The sequence below is a fragment of the Microtus oregoni genome, unplaced genomic scaffold, assembly GCF_018167655.1.
Source record: "Microtus oregoni isolate MIOR12 unplaced genomic scaffold, Mior012 000005F_ref0000423, whole genome shotgun sequence".
Taxonomy (NCBI): Eukaryota; Metazoa; Chordata; class Mammalia; order Rodentia; family Cricetidae; genus Microtus; species Microtus oregoni.
Window position 1 is genome coordinate 7,911,417 of NW_024543064.1, and position 22,395 is coordinate 7,933,811.

The 22,395-nt window shown below is 51.2% G+C and overlaps 1 protein-coding gene across 1 annotated transcript in view; it reads right to left on the bottom strand.

The window, feature by feature from the left end:
* The window catches only part of LOC121448256 (zinc finger protein castor homolog 1-like), a 144,598-nt gene extending 123,706 nt beyond the window's left edge, over window positions 1-20,892 (bottom strand). Inside the window, exon 1 of the mRNA XM_041652119.1 lies at window positions 20,767-20,892. The gene's annotated coding sequence lies outside the window, so the exon portion shown is untranslated. The remainder of the gene's footprint in view (window positions 1-20,766) is intronic.
* Between the last annotated feature and the right edge of the window lie 1,503 nt (window positions 20,893-22,395).

Genomic DNA, 22,395 nt, shown 5'->3' on the forward strand with positions numbered 1-22,395 from the left:
CAGTTAAGAGTAGACAGGAAGAAAAGAGGTGCCTGAGGGTCCTGGGCATTCTTAGGGAAGATCACCATAGCTCTGACCCCAGCCCAGAGGCCAAGTTAAGAGATTTGGCAGATGCCTATGCCCAGGCCAGGCACTCCTGGTGCCACCTGCAACACCAGGCTCAGCAGGGTACCCCACTAATCCTCTTTCCTCTTCCGTCTGTTCTCTGGGTAATTACAGTTTTGGGTTGAAATCTCCTCGGAGTGTAACCCCCTGCCTGATGCCCTGTCTAAATCCTTGGGTACACAGCAGGGCATCTTCCCTGTCTCAGAGAACTATAGAACATTTCCAAGCCAAACAACACACCCCCACTTTCAAATCTCCTCACTTGCTTTCTCCTTTCGGCCATATGCTTCCTGGCCCTGGCCTTGGATCCTTCAAGCTGGGAAGACCCTGCTGCCGTGTTCCTCAGCAGTTGGCCCAGGGTCCCCTGTGTGTGCTGGTGTGGAGAGGAGGAGGTTCCTGGGCTACTATATGCCTTGTATCCTGCACATTCTAAATCTTGCTATCCCCAGGAATCCATCCACAGTCTCTTCACCTGAAAGAACCCCAAAGAGGCCACGATGGAGAGGGTTTCTGCATTACTGTCCCCCATGGGAATGCCAGCATTGCTACTGGAGGTTAATTGACCCTTGGATGTATCCCATCACTTAAGTCAGTGTGAGCCCTCTCTGCTCCAGATGTGGTCCTGCAGATTAGCTGCCAAAAGAAGCCAGGGGCCTTTCCTGTCCTGCCCTTCTTGGCTCCAACGCTAACTCTGCAGTCAAGACCATCCTTAAGGGTTTTCTGCAGCAAGTACAATGTCTTTGACAGATCCCTCCAGTCTCTTCCATTCTGGCCTAGCCAATGTCAACACTGAATCTTCTCCTTAAGTGCATCTACCATTGAGAGTATACACACACACACATACACACACACACACACACACACACACACACACCACCCAGCCAAAGGAGAAAGAAATATACTAGAACACACACACACCCACTCCCACACAGAATGATCTAGAGTTGGGGCTGGAAACAAACAAGACCAACTCACTTTTCTCCTGCACCAGGCAGATGTCCAGAAAACCCTGGGCAATACACCTTACTGACTCCACCAGACACTAGAACACTTGTTCGGTTCCCTATGTTTGGGAAGTGGGTCCCCAGAGCATCCCTTTGGGCCATTGCTGCTGATAATTTTTCAGAGATAAACAAACCGGTTTGGATAAAACAAGATCCAACCTGAATTCTTCATCCAAAATCCAAGATGAACCTAACCTTCCACCCTTTTCCTTTTCCTCTACCTACCTCTGGTTCCCTGAAATCCAGGCCACTTGACTTAAAAAAAAAAAAAATCAAACCTTTTTGGCTTATAGACACCACTACACCTAGGTATGGCTAGTCATTTAAACCCACTTGAAAGGATCCTGGCTCACTGAGAAAGTCCTGTCTGCTTTCTCGCATTGGCCTGGACTAGAAGAAAGAACACCGAAGGACAGATATGTCTATCAGCCTCTGCTGGTTGGCTTGTAGCCTGTATCTTTCTCTGGTTGTTTTTAGACTCCAGATTCCAATGGTTCCTTTCCCTAAAGTCTACAGTCCCTTTCTAGAAGGTCAGTGTGATCTGGACAACTGGTCTACCTGTCATGTCCAGGCAAAACAGAAGTTACTTCCTATCCTGGGGTTCACCAGACTAATCCAGGCCAATGTCAGGACAGGAAGGAAGCCAAAGGACCAAGAGGAAAGACAAAGATCTGAGATCTGTGGTCACATGTATCTCCCTACCTACTCAGTGTGTGATGTACCTGCCTACGCCCACAGTCACTCATGCCTGGCACACCCTCACCCACTACCCTGTCCCACCCAGTCAGGCACCTGAGTGGCCCCAGCCTCTCCAAATAGGGCTTTCTACTTTCTGTCTTCAATTAGTCTGGAACCTCGGCCAGGGCTCCCGCCTCCAAAGTCCCTATCAGTGGGGTCTGCTCGGTCCCTGTAGCTAATTTACACCCGTCAGGATTTAAAATAGCTGAGGCATAAATGAAAAGTCCAATTTCTTCAAATTTGCATTGTAAAACCATCCTTCAACTTCCTTGAAATAAATTTTACTATTTTATTAGTGCAAACAAAATGGTAATAAAACACTAATACAGCGTCTTGTATCCAGGGGAAGAGCTAAAATTAACATAGAGCGAGCAGTGTTTGCTATTACATTCAATTACCTTTTTACTTGAGATTTACATTCTCATCCCCTTAATCTCCATAGTAGTGGCTTCAAAATCATTCCTCCCAGGCTCTGCCCTTCCCGAACCCCCACAGCTGGAAGCCAGGCCTCCCTCCCAGATGGTGCTCACCCTGGGCATGGAGCCTGCCCCTTTCTCCACAGCTGCCACTTGTCACAAGGTCCCACTCCTCTCCCCTGCTCATAATTTTCTCACATCTCAGCCTCTCGGTACAAGGCAAGTTCAAACCAAAGGGCTCTGACCTGAGGCACAGGCAGACACGTGGTTATCACTGAGCAGGTGCACAGGGCACAGGCCAGGGGCATTGCCCGCCGAGTCTGCTAGAGGTTCCGCCTGGTACAAAACAGAGGCGGGAGCTCCTGGTAGCTCCGGGGAAACTGCCATCTCTGGTTTGACAGGTTGTGGGAGAGGACTTGCTACATGGCACAGCTGGGGACTCTGGAGGGTGGCAGGAAGCGCCAGTGGACTGAAGTGGGAAGAAATGAAGGGACCACCGGTCTAGCCCTTCATTCGACTCCCTGTGGATGAAGTCCGGGTCTTAGGATATGGCTGCTAGCCAGTGGCTGTGGGAACTAGAAACCACCTCAGATGTCTCCCCATCTAGGGCTCTTCCTTCAAAAGATATATTCCCTAAAGCTGAGGACCAGTCTCCCTTTCTCCCGATTACCTCCAAGAAGTCCCATTCCCACGCGGAGCTGGTCAGCTTTGCTCCCAGCCACTGAGGGGGGATTCCCCGAAGGCTCGATTACAAAACTGTCATGGACGAGCTAAGGGCCGAAGGCACATAGCCGTCCCTCCCCGTGTCTCCGTTCCTTCATCTGTACAAAGGCTACCATCCCTGAGCTCCCTCTCTGGAGATCATGACAACCAAAAGACCAAGTGGGCACAGTAAGGGCCACGTGAGCCTCACAGTCCCACTAGCAATCCTTCCGGAGCCCAGACTAAGTGTGTGGTGTTGTGGGCCTAACCAGTATCCTTGCCTTGACTCCCGGGCAAGGATACTGTTGGCCTTTGACTTCACCTTGAACCACCTTTCTTTCCTGGTTCAGTTTCTGGAAAAGGCCCCAGAATGTTTCTGCACCACCTCCAGCCTAAAATGGAAACCAGGCCAGCCACTCAGCCCAGGACCCAGGCCGCCTCCTAGGATCATTTAGAGAGCAGGGCTCGGGAAGGCAAAGTGATACTTGAAAACGAAAGAGTTGTAACCCTCTTGCCTCCATTTTAACCCACCCGGCTTTTACAGCGGGGGTGGGGGGTGGGGGAGGGAAGAAGTTAAAATTAAAGGGACACACGCAACTGCACAGTCATCTATACAGGCAGGGATTCATTTACCCACATGACACAATTATAAAACACCACACACAGTCGCACACCTCACCTACACACACAGTCCTGATCACGTGTGCCATTGCTCACATGTACCACCAGCTCCATTCGCACACAGCCACCAGAGTCAATCATTTATACACATAAGCTCATACCATGATCCACACGACCCACAGGCAAGCCGTCACATACACACCACCATCCACACGAAAGCAATCTTTTTACACACTCCCTAAACTGACGCCTAATCTCCCATATACTAACACCCCCCCCCCCCCCCGCCTCAGTTCCCAACTCTCTCATTCTCATGGAGGACACTGGGCAGAAGGTTCCAGCTTAAACGGACGGGTGGAGAGATGGCTCGGTGGTTAAGAGCACTGACTGCTCGTCCAGAACACCTAGATTTGAGTCCCAGCAACCACACGGCAGCTCACAACTCCAGTTTCAGGGGATCCAATGCTCCCTTCTGATCTCTCTAGGCACCAGGATACATACAATTCACATCCATAATTCAGGAAACACTCATACACATAAAATAAAAATAAATAAAATTTAAAAAAAAATAAATAAATAAAATAAGGCCACACGGGGCCTGACTCTGATCTACATGGTATTTGAGATTCCAACTGCTACACTATCAGAGACTCCAGGAAGAGTCGTGTGTGTGTGTGTGTGTGTGTGTGTGTGTGTGTGTAGGTAGGTAGTACATGTACATAAAGGAACACATACTCTAGGATTTCTAGAGGCCAGAACTCAATGTTCCACATCTTCCTGTATCTATCTATATTTGCCATACTTGTGGGTCAAGGTCTCTCGTTGAACGCGGAGATGGACAATTTGGTTGGCTGGCTCCAGAACCCTAGGGTCTTTTTTCCCAGTGCTGGGGTTACAGGTACACACTGCCTGGCATAGCTTTTACCAGTTCTGGAGATCTGAATTCAGGCTCTCACACTTTCAAGGCAAGTGCTCTTCCTACTGAGCCATCTCCCTGGCTCTCAGGAAGAGAAAGCCCAGCCAGAAGTGAGGACCCAGGCTACTGACTGCTAGGCACGATGGGTCAGAACATCAGCCACCATGGGGTCATCTTTGCTCACCCAGACGCTGCCTCAGTCCTTCTAGCTGGGCCCCTCAAGCCACTCCTGAGTCAAGCACCCCCAATCAGCTTCCCTGGCCCACAGTGGGAAGCTACAGAAGCAGGCCCGTGCGTGGATGCTGCACGGGGAGCTGTACTCATTCCAACTGGCGTTCTATTTTTTTTTCCTTCTTTTTTTCCCCTCCCCACCCGTGAAACAAAGAAAGTTTGTTGTCAAGGTATAGACCTTTCTTGGGCCTTGTCCGAGTTTCTGCCTTGTTTTTTTTCCTCCCTTCTCCCTCACCTCCACCCTGCCTTTCCCTACCTCCCCACCTTGAATAAATAAAGCACCCAAAGCTGGCACCAGCTGGTAAAGTACAAACTATCTCATAATTTTCTCATTTTTTTTTCACACACTGGCCCAGGGTTTTGGGCAAAGGACAAAAGCTATTGTTGAGGAGTACAACGCGGAGTTCTGAGTCACTGATCCGCCTCGGCTTCCAGAGAGCTCATAGGTCTGTTGGGCTGGCAGAGCCAGTGAGCTCAGAGCCCTGCGGGGGCCGTGGGTGCAGGCGCCCTCTTGGGGTGCGGCCCCTCCCCCCACCCTTGCCAGGGCTCCCCGCTGGGCTGGCACTTCTGCTTTGTTGGCCTGTTAATCATAGGGGGAATTTAAATAAAATGTTATGAAATAAAAAACAAATCAGCCGGAGTCCCACCTCCCTAATGCCGTAATTTTCATCCAGGGGACATCTTTCAGGCTTTCACAGAGTCTCTCTGGTGGCCATCTTAACACTGGGCGTTCAGGGCTATTTTCTCCAATATAATAAATATTTTCTCATGTTTCAAAATCATTCTCCCGATAGCTATTTGTCTAGGGAGGCAGGGCTTGCTCACTGTGTTATGGGCAGACAGATAGGATGACACAGGAGAATACCCTTAAATCGGATCATTTAGCCACAAGAGCTAAACCCAGGCTGGGGGCTTTGCCTGGGTGACCCAGATCACCTCGGCCATGGGTGCCTGGCCTTGGAGCGTGGACCTGGAAGATGGGCAGGAGCCCCAACCCAAACCTCGCCCGACCTGAGCCAGGCCCCAAACTGAGACACAGGTTCCTGCAATGGCCCTCATCCTCCAGCCGACCTTCACCCCCACAAGATACACTTCCTCTCTATAAAGCACCCTGGCAGCGAAAGGCCCATGACAACGCTCTCCGTTTTTATATCTGAATATCTCAAAGCACTTAGCTAAGACTTTCATTTTCTCATTACCCCAAGGAGAGAAGGTCATTCGGGAAAATGGTACAAATATGCCCATTTGTCAAAAGCAAAGGGGAAGAGAGTTAAAAGGAACACTCTACCAGTTAAGTGAGCAGGCAAAAGAACCCAGAGAACACACGGGGTCCTGCTTGCCTGCCCATTGGCCTGGCATCTTTCTCTAGAGTCTGCGACTGACAAGATGACTGGGCATCAAGCATGGGTTCCCATTTTGCAGACAATCAAGCCCTTCTGGCCTCAGCTCAGAAGACCCTCATCTAGGGCCTCAACTCAGACTGTAATGTCTAAAGATCAAAATAATGTAAAATATGCATTATATAAATATACACAGTGACCAAGGGGAAAATACTGGATGAAAATACAGTAGGTGTTTAAAAAGAATCTGTTGTAATGATTAAGTTTGGGGTAAATTTTTCTTTCCTTTTACCTCTTTTAAAACTTTGTGTAAGATGTGGCTCCATATTTCCCAGGGCTTGAGGGAATGCACTTCACAGTCAGACCCACCTGGGTTCAAAACCAAGACTAGGCTCGGTAGGGGGTACACACCTATGATCCTCGCACTCAGGAGGCTAAGGCAGGAGGATCGATGCAGAGTTCAAGTCCAGCCTGAGCTACAAATGGAGACCCTATCTAAATAAAAGCAAAACCAAACAAACGACAACAATAAACCAGCCCTCTTTAATTGAGTTCCGTGATCTCTCCACGGCTTATTTCCTGAGGTAGGGCGGCCATCGATCCACCCCCTGCACAGTGCCCTTCAATCCCGCAAGAAGTCACAGCACAGGATCTGACATACAGTCGACCCTCAGTGAATGTCTCTTTCCTTCCTCTTTCAGTAAAATGGAAGAGCAGCTCAGCTTTAATGCTGCACCCGGGGGACAAAACAAGACCCCTCCCCTGCCCCTTCTCAACGACTTCCTCCACATCCTCCCTCTCATCATCTCCCCGCCCCTCCCCAGCACACAGATCTCAGCTCTCCCGTGACTCACCTGGAGGGTGAGGAGGGGGCTCTCCGCTAGGACGGGCCCAGGAGCACCCCTCCAGGCGGCACACACACCTCCCTCATGTAACGACTCCCGAGGACACACCAGGAGGGTGATACTCGGGTTGGCGCCTTCCTGGCAGCCGCCCTCCGGGAACAGGTGCCAGGCTGCAAAGGCCACCTGCTGCTGGGGGAGGGCAAGGGCCAGGCTCCCATCTATGAGGAGAGGTGAAGGAAAACCAAGATGGCGGCAGCATCTGGGAGTAGACTCCTCCTTTGCCAAACAGTCCAGGCCAGTCCAGAGACTACTGCCTGGGCACCCAAGAGCACAGCCCTGGCCCTCGAAAGCCTTGTTCCTCGCCCCAGGACTCGGGCTGGATGAGTATGTTTGCCTTTCTTGGTTGGCAAGTGCATTTAAGACAACTTTAAGCTGGGCGGTGGTGGCGCACGCCTTTAATCCCAGCACTCGTGAAGCAGAGGCAGGCGGATCTCTGTGAGTTCGAGACCAGCCTGGTCTACAAGAGCTAGTTCCAGGACAGGCTCCAAAAAACCACAGAGAAACCCTTTCTCAAAAAACCAAAAAAAAAAAAAAAAAAAAAAAAAAGACAACTTTAGATGGTCAAATGGGCTGCCAGCCTGGCGCCAAAGCACAGGGGCGGATCTGAGCCCACTGCAAAGTCACAATCCCAATAAACAAAAGGCCAGGGATTCGAACCCACAGACTTAATCATTACTCTCTGGTCTAGCAAGGAGATCCCACTTGGCCTTTCCAGAAAGGAGCCCAGGGAGGCAGCCCTAGCCACAGGAGGGCAGATGTACCCCAAGGAATAGCTTGTAATTCTGTCCGAGTGATTCTGTCTTGTCATCTCATCTCAGGGATAGAAGATTCTCCACCTTTCTTGGAAGGTTAGAGGGCAAAGCTATAATTGCTGCTACTGTACCCATGCAGAATGTGGCCGGGGCGGGGGGATCTGCAGGGTGGTGGTAACAGTTTCCTTCAGAGGCTCTCGGACATGTTTAAGTGGCGAGACCACTGTTGAGAGCTGAGACGCAGGAATACCTGTTGGCTGTTTCATGGGTATGGATACCCTGGAGAAGAGAAGGGTGGTGGCAGGGGCCAGACCTTTGGAATACATATACTAACCCTCAAAGCGAGAAGCTTTCTCCTCAAACCAGGGCTGATGCCAGCTCAAACTGGTGTGCCCTTTCTCTTAAAATTCAAATAGGCTTCTAACGAGAGGCTGGATATAGGGAGGAAACCAGACAAAGCCCCCGCAGGATGGGCTATCAGCTTGCCAAGTTGCCTGGGAGGAGGTCCTGGGACCTAGCAGCAGATCTCAGGAAAGGTGGCACAGCCCAGCAGGGTGGGGGCTGCTGGGTCACCGGGGCAGACAGTCTCCAATCATGCTGAGCACAGCACATCGTTCCATTCAGAAACCCAGAGTCAAACATACAGCCGTACAGCCGGGGGTAGGGTGGATTCAGCCCTTAACTCATTCGGGATCGCTGGCGGAGCCACCACGGCGGAAAGGGGCTGGGAGATGGCAACTTGGGAGAAGGAGGGAGGCCATGCCTGGCAGAAAGGCAGGCCTGGGCATAACCCCGGTGGCAAATATGGACACATACAAAAAGAAATCATAATTCTTTGCAAAATCCCTCTAAAAACCAAACAAGCATTGGGAATTTAGGGAGGGATGAGTGAGCCTGGGCGAGGTCGGGGTAGGGGTGGAGGCTAGGGGCAGCTTGTTTTCTGCCCATGCCAAATCCTCGTTTACTGTCAGCTTCAATCCATTCGGAACTCACTGAGTCAATTGCCTTTTCACGGGGGAAGGAGCCTACACAATGCAGGGAACTTTTCAGCCCCATGTTAGCATACAGGACGCTGGGCAATGTCCGGGAATAAGCACACACATCCCTCCCGAGGCCGCTGGCCCCCACCCCCACCTGAAATAACCCATCCAACAGCACCAGCCTCACACCTACACTTCTATTTTAATTATTTGGGGAGGGTTTTTTTTTTTTTCCTGCTTTGCTTTTAATGTGGCTTGGACATCGGGAAGTTGTATGTATGTACACTCAAGTTCATGTGAGCTCGCACGTTCACGCGTGTGCGCACACGCATGCTTAGTAAGTTTGAAGTGAAGAGAATTCACCTCTCAAGTAATGGAATTGGGTTCACGCTAGGAAACTCTAAATTGTCCTACAAAAAGAACGAAGGGATGGCTGGAAAGACAGAACCTAAATTAGGTACCCAGGAAGCAGGGATTTGGTGGAGGTTCTTATTTAAATTTATTTTAGAAAATGGGGTTTGTGGATAAATCAGCATTTGATAAGGGAGTGTCTCTATGAACGTGGCAGTCAATACCTATTATGAAGAAAATGATAATGATTATGGTGACTCCTATTTTATAATTATCATGGCGACTCTATTTTTTTTTTAACATTGCTTTGTGGAAGGGCATATGCACACCATAACATTCATATTGAGCTGAGAGACAATTTACAGAAGTTGGTGTCCTCTTTCCATCATGTGGATCCTGGGAGCTGAACTCTCTGTTCATCGGACTTTGGCAGAAAGTGTCTTTACAGCTCAGCCATCTTGCCAGTCAGTCAACAACCCCCGTTTGTTTTTTAATGCTAACTGCGTGCTTGGCTCCACAAGTTGCCTCCTATGTGACTTCAGTTAATGGCCACAGACCCCAACATGGTGGGCTCTGTATACCGTGAGTCCACTTCTACAGATAATGCCCTTCCAAGGCCACAGAGGTCACAGGCAGGAGAAGAATCTAAGGTTTACTCCACCTAGCTCCAGACTAGCGAGAGAGAAAGCAGGAGCATGCCAGGAAGGATCATATGAGAAGGTGGACCTCCACTACAGAGACCATGACTCCAAGTCCAAAGTCCTCTCAGATAGCTGGACATGTCCCTTCTGAACCTCCCCTCACTCTGTCTCCATTACTGTCCCCTGGGGGCTCCTGCATTTAGTCCTAGCACAGATGGAATTTTCTGTGATGTAAATGTTGTGTGTGAGTATGTGTGTGTGTGTGTGTTTGTGTATGTGTTTGTATTTGTGTGTATGTTTGTGAGTGTAGCTCTGTGTGTATCTGAATGTGTGTCTGTGTCTGTGTGTCTGTATGTGTGTAAGTTTGTGTGTATGTGTGTATCTATGCATCTATGTGTGTATTTGGGTGTATGTGTGTCTGTATGTGTGTTTATGTGTATATGTGTGTATATGTTTGTGTATATGTGTGTATGTGTGTATGTTTGTGCATGTGTGTCTGTGTGTTTATGTGTGTGTCTATGTGTGTGTGTGTTTTCTCCAATCCAGCAGCACTAGCCAATGTGACTAGGGAGTACCTAGATTTTCAATCTACCTGAAATGTCCTCAGAGCAGGGATCAGCCAGTTCGGACCTCAAACCCCAAACCTTCCCACTACTCCCTTCCAGTCCAAGACTATTTTAGAAATAAGGGAGAAAGAAGACAGGAAGGAAAAGAAAACATGGCCTGCCAGCAGGCTCCTAACTCCATCAGCATACTGTCCATCCTTTCTTCCTTCCCCTTCCTTCCCCCTTCCTTTCTTCCTTCCCTTCCTACTGTGTGCTTTCTCCTCCTTCCCTTCCCCCTTCCCTCTTCTTCTTTCTTAGCAAAAAGCATCAGTTTAATTAGATAAACCCTCCAAGCCCGCGGCCTGGCGTTCGTCATGGAAATTAACCTGCTCCAGATCTCAGATAGTGAAACAAGAACCGGGGTGTTTTGGCATAGCACAGTGAAATGGGAGAGGCCGATGGGGTTTCATACACCCCATCTTCCATAAGTGCCCCCCGCCCCTCCAGCACCCCCCACCCTTACCTCCTCAGGTCACTGACTCCATGCCTGCTGCCTTTCTTCCCGGCCTTTCTAGTCCGCTCCCAGGACTGGAATGCCAAGACAGGCCCACGCAAGGGTGCCTGCTGTGGCATAAAACTCAAGCGGCCCCTCAGCTTGTGTCAGCTATGCACACTGTCGCGTCTCCTAACCATCACCGTGACTCCGCGAGGGAATCCCAGTCCCATTTTACAGAACACGGAATCAACAGATCAGAGAATTAATCTGCCCAAGTGAGAAAAGCAGGATTTGCATTCAGCTCAGCTGGGCTCCGCATCCCATCTTTTCAATCCACAGGCTCTCTCCACAAACAGAGTGCCCAGGGCCAGTTCCTGGGTCTGCCCCTGTCCTTCCATCTCCCATGTCCTGTCCCAATCAGCAAACACCCCACCGGCCAGGATCTGTGCCCATCTGACACAAACGCACAGCCCCCAGGACCAAAGTCTGTGCCCAGGCACTTTCTGGAATGGAACTCAACAGGGGTCCCTTAGAGACACATACCAGATCACATATAACTGGCTCGTCTGACATTGGGGACATCCTGCACTCGACAACATGACCATGATAAATTCTTCATTACATTTAATTACTTTCAAAGGACATTCACAGCTAGGAACCCAGCTGACTGTCAAGACAACCCAGCAAAGGCAAGAAGGTCAAAGGCATTTGACAAGACAGGAAACTGAGGCCCAAAGAGACCATGTGATTTACCGAAGATCACAGTGGTACTGTATAGTGCCAGAATTTGAACGGAGTAGCTTAAAGCCTAAACACACCAGCCGTGCCTCGTGAGCCCCTAAGTAGACACAGAGACCAGAGCTCAGAATGACAGGGAAGTAGGCAGCCAGGCTCGTGTGTCTCACTCTTCTCTCTCCTCAGCCAGAGAGGCAGGCTTGTGATTCACCATCTCCCCAAGAATCAGATTCCCCCAAAATTCCCAAGGAACCCCAGGACTAGTGGGCCCGGAAATGGCCCTCGCATAGCAAGCTGTACAGCTGAGCTCCCTGGGGCGAGGGGGGCGGCTGAGATGCTGGCACAGCCCCTGTGGGTACTCTGCCAGCAATTAGTGCTGGGGAAGGGTGCCAGGCCTGGCAGAACGCTGTCTCCCACCCCTTCTTCTCGTATAATCACATACACATACACACCACACACACACATACATACCACACTACACAAACATACATTCCACATCACACATAAACACATACACACACCATAAACACACATACACACACACCACACACACATGCATACATATACCACACTACAAAAACACATACCGCACCACACACACACCACACATAAACACATACACACACCATAAACACATACACACACCACACACACATATGCATACATACGCCACACTACACAAACACACATACCACACCACACACACACGCACACACGAACTCACCCACCCAGCATCAGAGACACAATACAGCCTTCTTTCTGTAAATCTCGTTGGCGAAGCACTCACGGGGCATGCAATTTGGCCATTACTGCTCTTTAACAACAGAAAGGCAGAATCTACCCGCCATTAACCCAAGCTGCTCCCTGTGGACTTCACGCCAGCTCAGTCACCAGCCTTCACCTCAAACTCCCACGCACACTCTGTAAGCTCCCCAGGAGTTGCCTTCCAAAGGAAAGAGACAGTTTAGTTTGGGGTTTTTTATTATTTTTTTTCCAGCACACTATGGGAGGTAAAACCTGAACTGCGCTCACGATCATGCCCACCTCTCTCCCCAGAGTACACCACCAGCGGGGTACACGACCTTGGCTAAGACCTTCTGGAGATCTAGGCCTAGGAAGCCCAGAGAACATAAGCAGGGCCAGGGAAAGCCGCATGTGACCTGACCTGGCGCATCCGCCCGACCAAGCACAGTTTGGTTCCACAGAGCCTGGCTCCACCGACGGGGTCCCCCTTGTGACAGTTTGAAGCATCCTCCTCTCCCAGGGCTGAGGTAGGCAGAAATGGAGGTGAGGAACACTCTGCCTCCTCCCTACTGCTGCCCCATCCCTGACAACTAGAAAGCAGCCTGCCAGAGCCAAGGGCCCTGGAGGGTTCTTAGGCCGGGTTTATAAGATCTGAGACCCCTCAAAGTATAAGCGATATTTATGATTATGAGATTTTTTTATATTAAGAGACTTCTCACTGAGGGCTATGTACATCCCAGAGACCTATCCGAAGCTCAGGGTGCCTTGTAGCTAAGGCAGGAATAAGGAGAGAACACTGCCTAGACTCCCATTTTCCCTGCTGGTGTGCGTCCCTAGCTGGCGGCTTCCTTTGGAATCTGCCCCCAGTTTATCCTTGCTGTGCTCGGAGACTGATCAGAGCAAGGCCAGCCCTTGAGCTGGGCCATGCCCCTGGTCCGGTGCCCACTGCCTCCTGCCTGCCATCAGGGCTGCCTGGCAGTGAGCAGGGAGAGCTAACGCACAGTGGAGCCCACCAGCTGAGAGCAGAGAGCAAGCCAGTTCTCTGCTGGCTGCTCCGTGAGCCTCATAGATCCTCTAAGCCACCTAGTGTCCAGAGTTGAGCTCTGGCCGCCACTCTGTCCATCCAGCTTCCTAGAACAGCTATGGCTGGGGAATCCTAAGGGATTGGAAGCAGGGGTATGGAATGAGACAAGCCCCTTCAAGCCCCTTCTACCAGCCCCTGCCCCCAGCCTGGATCTCCTCCGGGAGCCTGAGACCTACGTAAGTACTAGCCCAGGAGGAAGCAAAGGCCCTGTGGCCCCTGCCCACACCTTCCGAGCAAGATGGCTGTTGTCATCACCCCTGCTCCCTTCTCCAGAAAACAACCTGTCTTAAAGACCCCCTTTGTGTTTACTCAGATTACCCCTCCCATCCCAGACATCTTGGGATGCCCCCAACCCCAACTTCCAGGTCTTATAAGGAACCTCCTGTAGCCTGGGCCTCTAGTCCCCCACTTCAATCCCCTCCCTTGCTGCTGTCTCTTTCCTGTGTCCTCAAGACTCCTCTCACCTTGAGAAGTGTTAGGATTACCCAGCATTTACACTCAATGCTTCTCTGTATTCCTTAAGACTTATTAAGAATGATAATGAGTTCCGAAGGAGCTATGTGCCTCTCTCTCTCTCTCTCTCTCTCTCTCTCTCTCTCTCTCAATTTCTCTTCTCTCTCCCCCTTTCTCCCTCTACCAGCCCCCCCCCGTCTCTTTCCCTACATGTCTTCTCCACAGAAGACACACCAGATCAAAAGGGGGGCCCCAGGGGTTCCCCAATAGCATGGACCAAGGGCACTTGAGGATTCATATCCCACAGTCCAGCTCTCTCCGTCCTCTCTATAGTTACCTTCAACTGTGATTTTAGGAGACGAGCCCCCTTCTCCTCTCACAGGGCAGGCCGCCCCTCACTCCGCCAGACTTTGGACAGGTGTGGGGGCAGCTTGCCTGCAGAAACCTCTTTAACATGCAGCTCTTAAGTGGCTGGTTAATTTTTGCAGAATTTATGAGAGACTTTAGCTTCCCCCACCCCCGCCAGCCGTGGCCTCAGAACCAAAGCTACTTAACTTGGTGAACTTCATGGGGAATGAGGTGGGGACTGTCCTCCTCCTCCAGGGGACTATTGCCCCTGGAACCACGGGCAGCCGGGTGACAGATGGAAGGCACAGAGATGCCACTACCTAGGCAGTAGACAGACCGGCTCTCTAAAGAGCATGGCACCAGAGGGGAGATCCCAGGGCAGCCAGAGCCACACCTGACTTTTAGCTACTGGGGGTTTTAGTGTGAGATGGAAGAAGGCAGCAGCCAGTGGGAAGAGAAGAAACCAGAAGAACTCAGAGCTGGCAAGGACACCGAGACTTGCGCCCAGCAAACCACACACGCATCCCGGGCAGAAGGACGGGCCTTATCGGTCTGCCGGGCTGCCCTTCAGAGAAAGGGAAGAGCAGATCCTAATGAAATTACAGTTTTTAAAATGTCTATAAATTAAATCTATCTCCCTCTCCCTGTGCCTCTGCCCCCAGCTCCTCCAGCAGGCTTTTTTGCCTCAACCCGTTCCCTCTGCTCATGCCTGTTTCTCTGATATAGACATCAAGAGGTTACGGGCTCAATTATAGCTCTACTGGAGTCTCAGCATCAGGCTTGCCTGGCCTTCTCTTCTCCTCTTCAGAAACCAGATGCCAAATAAATCTCTCTTCTTTATATTTTTATTGTCAATGCCAAAAGCCTAAAGAGTCTTCCCACCGACTCCAAGCCTTTCTGCACTAGTTCAGAAGGACGCAGGTATTCTTTGAGATCGTGTCTGAGGACAACACGACTTCCTCTCTCTCCGTCTGTCCCCCCCCCTTTGGAAAGGCACACGCAAACCCTTGGCTCTCTGTGAAATGTTTAAAAGAAGCGAGGAAGACAGAGCAAGGGTGAGTAATGTAACTGGGGAAGGCGAAAGAGCAGCTGGCCTGGAGAAAACCTAACGTATTTCTGAAGTTAAAAGCCGACGTCATAAGGATTCTCACTAGCAAGGTCCATGTGAAGCAGGCAGAGGATGCAAGGTGCCGGTTGAAGAAAGAGAAAGGATGGTGTCTGCCCTCCTAACGCTGTCACCCTGTGCTGGAGGAGCCTTGTCATCCATGCAAGTTGACATGCTAAAAGGGCCCTCTCTCCCACAAAAAAAGAAAGAAAGAAAAAGAAAGGAAAGAAAAAAATGTTACAATATCCAAGTTCTGATCAGCCGAAGGTGAGGGTAGATGGAATTAGCTTTGAGTTGGAAGTCTAACAGGAAAATAGAAAAGAAAAACCCAAACTCTATCTTGTTAAAATATTAACCTGAGGGGATTCCAAAACCTAGTTTTCCAGGAAAAATCACTTAAGACAAAGGCCAGAGGGTTTTGAAGGTGGATAGGAAAGAAAAACTTGGTCCTTCCAATTAACCAGACCGAGGAAGAGGAGGGGGGCATATTACTGCCAACTCATTAATTCTTTTCTGTAAACAGTTTAATTAAATTCTGCTAAATACAGGAGAAATACTCATTTTGGACTGCTGTGCCCCCCCCCCAGCCTGAAAAGCAGATCCTTCAGCGCCCCCCACCCCGACCCTAGTGCCCACACTTCCAGGGCTCCCTGTGCACAGCCTTCCAGGAGGCTGCCAGCCCACGCATGGGCTGCACTGCTCAGGGGTGGGAGATGGCAGAGCCTAGGTCTGCAGCTGACATTTCAGCCTTTGAAAGAATCTGGGCGAAATAAGCTGTTGACTTCTTAACTCGAGTATTTTCTTGTTCTAACTCATGTTCTTATGTTACTGAGCTTAAAAAAAAAGAAAAAGAAAAGAAAAAACAAGGGGAGAGAGAGAGAGAGAGAGAGAGAGAGAGAGAGAGATGACTTTCCTTGAATGATCTGTTTAACCTAAGCCAGAGGAAAAAAAAGAAAGTCATTAATTACTTATGTGAGCTATTGCTTCAGAAAGACAATAAACCTGCCCGGTCGCCATGGATATGACATATTTGCTCTGAAAACAACACAATAATTAGCAAAGGGGAAAGATACAAGGAGAATATGCAAACTCCTGAGTTTAAAGCCACAGTGCTCTTTTTACTCCTAAGCCTCTGCTCTGTTTGCAATCCAAATCAAACAAAAATTTAAAATATAGCAAAGAGGGAAATAACAGGTCTGGCTCCCCTCCCTCCTGTGGACTGAAAAGCAACAGCCACTGCCCCCCTCTCCGAAAGAAGCCCACTGAAAAGAGAAAGGGGGGGCAAGTATTGCTTGTTTTATTTCCTATAGCAGGGGTGGTGTCTTGGTGGTTATTATTTTTTTAAGTGAGCTCTTATTTAGTACTGGGCCTTTTGGCCAGATATAAATTTATTTATGAAAGCCAAGTGCCCTGTGTGTGGCTCACCCCCCCCCACAACACATACAAAGTAAATGGAAATGTAAGAGGGGGGTCCAACTGAACAGACTACTCAGAGAGCACCAGCTCTGGAGAGGGACATCCATTCCCCCCACCTCCAAGAAAATGGAACCTAGGTCTTACTTTAATATTAAAAATGCATTAAACGGTTTTACCTACAACTTAGTCCCCGAGGATCATCACGAAATGCAATCGCTTTGTATCATATCTGTCAGCGTGATAAATATCGGAGCCAGAGTAGGCTTGCAATTTTTCAGAATGTCACCAATCAAGATGATTTTTTCCTGCTTCACTTTGTTAATTCACTGACAGCCCCCCACACCATGACCACCAAAGTCACAAATCTACAGGAAAAAAAAACTGAACTGAGGAGAAATGGAGGAAAAGTTGAGATACTTTTAGACACCACTCAGAGGTCACCGATAGTCTCTTAAAAAGCAAGAAAAAATAGGAGTTAAAAATTTTGGGTGACTACTTCCCAAAAAGAAGGGGAAAAAAATTAAAGCACTCTATTAACTCTGAGTGGAAACACTTTTGCTCTTCCCAGAGGCAAAATTCCCCAAACAGATGGTCAGGGTCTCAAAGAAAGGAAATATTCCTCAGCCCCCACAGCCAGAGAAATCTAACTTTGAACTTCTCTCTAAATTAGGGGGAGCAAGATAAACTATTAATAAAAATGAAAAATGAGTTGAGCTTTGTTTTTCTTATTTCAGAAATCATCCAAACACAAGGGGAGCAGATATAAAGGGTAAGGCGACTGACTACTTAACTGACTTTCCTATTTTAAAAAAAAAAAAATGTTTTTTTTTTCAGATTGGCCCCTTTGATCTTGAAAGAATTTTGCTCTTCTATGATGGGGGGGGGGGAATCGGCGGAGAAATGATCTGCTTTAAATGGTGACGCAACTCGGGGATCAAAGCCTTCACTCTCTGTTAGCCATAATAAGCTGTACTTGCCACGAAGCGGGAGTCTCCCGGGCTCCTCTCCTTCGTCAGAAGGAAATAAAACGCTCTGATACTCAGAGCAAGACACGAAGGTGCAAAGTCTAAAAAACAAAACAAAACAAAAAGGGCAAGGGGGAAAAGAGGGAGGTACTGGCTCTTTAAACGTTTTAGTGCATATGGAGTTTGATTTCTGAAAGAGATCAGTTTAACATCTCCATAGAAACCAGCAACAGATTATCATCAACAGAATAAATAACTAGTCTAATAAATTAAACAGGAGGCATAAGATCGCTGGAAACCTGATTACTGAAGTTCAACAATATTCTCCATAAACCCTCATTAACTGCCTCTAAGGTGGTTAACAAGAGGGGGTGGGGGTGTCTTTTGGATGCATCAGGTTCCGGGGAGACATACGCTGGACGCTGCCTAGACGGAAGAAGTTTCCCCTTCTCAGTCCAGGAAGGGTCTGAGAGCTCCAGTAAAGGGCAAAGAATAAAAAGCCAAAGTTTGGGAAGTGGGAAAGTGGCTCCAATTGCCTGAGACAGTGCGGGGCGCGAGAACCTTCCGGGACGCTCCGCCTGGCCGCCAGCAGGGCACAAGCCAAGCGCTTTGCGCTCCGGCGCAGATCTGCCCAGCGCCCCCTCCGGGCACGTGGAGCGCAGTCAGGGCGCAGCCCCCGGGGACCAACTACCCCCGCCCCACGCCTGGCGCAGCTGCTCCTGCTCAGCCGGGACAGCTCCCTTTAGGACGGCGAGTGTGTGTGTGTGTGTGTGTGTGTGTGTGTGTGTGTGTGTGTGTACGCGCGCCGCGGGCTGGGCACGGGGGGGGGGGGGTCACCAACGTTACCAGACGATCTGTTTTCCAGTTCCCTTGTGCGCTCTCACCGCGCGCCTGTACCAGCTTGAAGACGGCCTAAATTTACCAACTTTGCCCAGAGTCTACTCCTGTCTCTTACCCCCACCCCACCCCACCACCTCAGTGAGTGTACTAAGCGTTGGCTGGACAGCTACACACTCTGAGGGCCGCAACCCCTAGACTCTACTGGAGAGGCGACGGACACCTCCAGTCTCCCAAGATTCGGTCAGGTTTAGGTGAGCGCTAGGATCGGAGGAGTATTATCCCTGCTATCCCTGCTGGTCACATCTTCCATCCAGGCACCCGCACCTTCACCCTTCCCAGTGAGCCTGGATGGAGGTTCTCGCCGCACCCAGGCCCGCTTCGCAAGCAGAAGGCTGAAACTGGAGAAACTTATAAGCAGGGAGAAGCGGTCCCTGGCCGTACTCCTCTCCTCCCCCAACTCCGGACCCCGGTTGGGGAAGACGTGGAAGAAGAATCTGTGCCCACCCCCTGGAGAAAAATCTATTATTATGATTTTAATCTACGCCCCCAAAGTGTCCCTCCCGCTGTGATTGACAGCGCATACACCTGTTCCCCTCGCAGAGGAGCGTCCGAACACTGGGGACAGACATTCGCTCAACCGCTCCTCTGCGGCCCAGAGCCCGCCCGCGCCGGGGCACCCCCTGCCCGCAGCCCCAACGCGCCCCTACCCGCATCTCTCCACCCCAGGAGGCCGCCCCCTCCCCTCCCAGGCCCGGCTCCCCGTCTCTCCCGCTCCGGCCGCTCTGGCTTCGGAAAGAGAGAGAAAGAACAGAAAGCAAAACTTCCTGGCGGCCGACGGTCATCAGCTGCACATTCTGCAAATGCCACCGAGTAAAAATAAACCGGCCGCCGCTCCGCCCGGCTGGCTCACCCCGGGCGCACGACTCAGCCCCCTGTCCCGGGAGCTCCAGGACTATGGTTCTGTCTGCCCGGGTCCCCCGATACCCTCGCACCCCTCGAAGCTCCGTTCCCCGACACTCTGTCAGTCACCGCTTGACGCTCCTTTACAGTGAAGCTCTACCCAAGTGTCCCGGTGGCCCAGCCATCTCCCCTTAACTGTCCCCTATGCCCCTATAAGCTACTCTCCTCTCTGCCCTCTAACAAGAGCGGATTTCAGCCCTGTGCCCTTGGATTTAGGGATCCTCCTCTCCAAACGCTAAGCCCCCAGGTCTTCCTCAGCCCACCTAGGGTCATCGACCCCACCCGATCCTCTCCTACCCCTAGAGAGGCCCCCCTCACCCCCAACGCAGGAGCTCACCGCTCCACCCGCAACCGGGCCTGCCTGCCCAGCGTCCCAAGTCCCCGGGCGCAACTTCTCTCTCCGCACACACAGTAGCCGCTACAACTCCCGGAACTTTTCCCCAGACCCAGGCGAGCTCCAGCCGATCGCAGAGCGGTCTGAGCCGGTGCTCCGACTCTCCGTACCCAGCCTGGCGAGCCTGAGCCCGGGGAGACTTGGGGATGGGGTTGAGAGTGAGGAGCGCCACTTGCCGCGCTTGGAGCCGCGCACTTGAGATAAACTTCCCAGGCACAGATAGAAAAGGGGGCGCCGCTCCCCCCCATCCAAGATCCCTCTTGCCTTCGTTTTCCCACTCGGACTCTCCTTGGCACCCTGCGCCTACGCGAACACTGTCAACCTCTGCCCGCAACATACACACCCCGGTGTCGGGGCACAAGAGCCGGCTGGAGGAGATCCCCACCCATCCCTTCCCCTGGGCAAAGTCTTGCAAAGTCACCCCAGGAACCCCTCACCCCTGCCTCCCTTCTCCTCTCAAGACAGCTCACGACCCCCCTGCAGCTGGAGGGGGCGGCGTGGGAGAAGAAATGATCACCCAGTATTGGCAAGCACCTGCGCCCCCCAGCCCACAGCGCGGAAGGCGCCCCCACCCTAGTTGCAAAGTCCTGTACTCGTGCTTGGCACCTCCCCCTCTTCTCCCCTACCCCGCCGACCCCTCTGCTGGAGTAAGTGACCCTCCAGGAGCTGCAGCCCTCCCATCCCCGGAGCGGCTCGCCGGGCATTCCCCGGGCCATTGCCGGCAACGCGCCGCTCCGCGCCGGGGTGCCAGCCCTCTGTGCCCCCTACCTCCCTCACGGTCGGAGTTGGGTGGCAGCCGCCGCTCGCAGGCTGGCTGGCTCGGTCGTTCGCTCGCTCGCCCGCTCCCTGCTTGCAAGCCGCAACCCCGGGGGTAGTGGGCTGCAACGGGACAGGGGTGAAGCCGGGAAGCGCCCCGATAGGCCCGTAGAGGTGGAGGGCTTGGGGGGGGGCGCGGCGGAAGGAGCGCTGAGTCTCTTACCTGCACTTGGGGCGGCTTTGGGTGACTTTCCAAGTCCGGGGGAAAAATGTGTGTGTGTTTGGGATGGAGCGCCGCGGGCGCGCATGCGCGACCAAAGTTGCCGGATCCCGGATTTTTCGCTCCCAGTCTCCGCTCTCGCCCGCTGTGATTATGGAATTCTCCGCGGCCGAACGGGCGAGTGGGTGGCATGCAAAACCCGGGACGGATCGCGGGGCCGGGCTCCGCTCCACCCTCACACCCCCAGACCTTCCCCTCTTACATTCTTCCCACCCACTGCTCAGGCAGGACTCCGCGTATGCGCGCGGCGAGATCGGCCTGAGAAGCAGCATCAGAGCGCGCTACTCCCTTTTGCAATTCCGGAAGATTTCTACACCCTCTGAATGGAGTTGAGACTGGGACAGAAGAGAGAAAGGGACAGGGTGCGTTACTTTCCAGTATTCTGAGCCCTTTGATACCCCGAGTTTGATTCCCACTTTTTCAATAAAAACTGGCTCTTTTTTTTGCAAGTCAGATTGTTAGAAGTGTTGAATGGAACCTTCCCGGTTTGATATTTTCTTTGCACTTACTCTCTGCAAGGGGGGGTTTTCATTTAGTCCCTAATGCAAGAAATAAATCCTTAAGTGAGCAAGATAGGCCGTGCAGAACGACCTTACTGTGTGCGTGGGAGGAGGGCAAATCGTGTACATTAAAACAGTAATATTACAGAGTGAAAAGATCCACGACGAAAGCTGAGTGTGCTGGGAGAAACGATCCCTTGGCCCAGAGGAAGGTGACAGCTTCCCTTGAAGGACACCTTGCATGCTAGCATACTGGGAGGGGGGGCGCTTGAGTTAGCTGTCAACCTGGACATGGGTCATGGGGCCCTATAGCCTAGCTCCTGCCTTTCCCAGACAGGCCACCACACCCCAGCATGGAACCAAGGATGGTACCCATTTTTCCTACCACAGAAATTCAGGGTGGAAAGAAAAATGAGACATGAAAGAAAAGAAGGAGGACCCCAGAAGGCAAGGCGAGTGAAAAACTGACCACAGTGGTACTAAGTAGGTGAATGATGCATTGGATAAACGGATAGAAATGCAAAGAATGACCTAGGTAGGCTCTGAGATGTGATTTACACAGCAGGTTGCACTAAAAGGTACCGCAAGCGGCTAAAACATGCTATCGGCTGGGGATCGAAGGCTACCCTGTAAAGCTTTTGCTCAAGTCTCCTGACCTCACATCTTGCATGGCAATCGCTGGGAAGGGCATCTGCTGTGATGTGTTCCATGCCATGCCGCAAGCTAAAAGTTCATTGGTCCAGAGGCAAATGGCCAGAGTCTGAGGGCTCTATGCCTCTCTGGCCCTGAGGTGATGGAGTCCCCAAACAAAGCCTTTAGACCAAGGCCATGAGGTGTCTCACACTCTTTAGATACTATGCTAAGTGACAGCTGGAGTCACGCTTTCTGGAAAATGAACTAGCTGCAAAAAATGCCAGCTCCCACTACGAAGAATATGTCCAGATCTGTTAGCCCACAAAAGCCAGATTTGGGGCTTTGGACACCTCTTTGGTTCATTTTGTTGTCTCCCCTCCTCATCCCAAGATTTGGCAGGAATCATTTGCAGTCACAACAGATCCTGGGCCTAACTCTC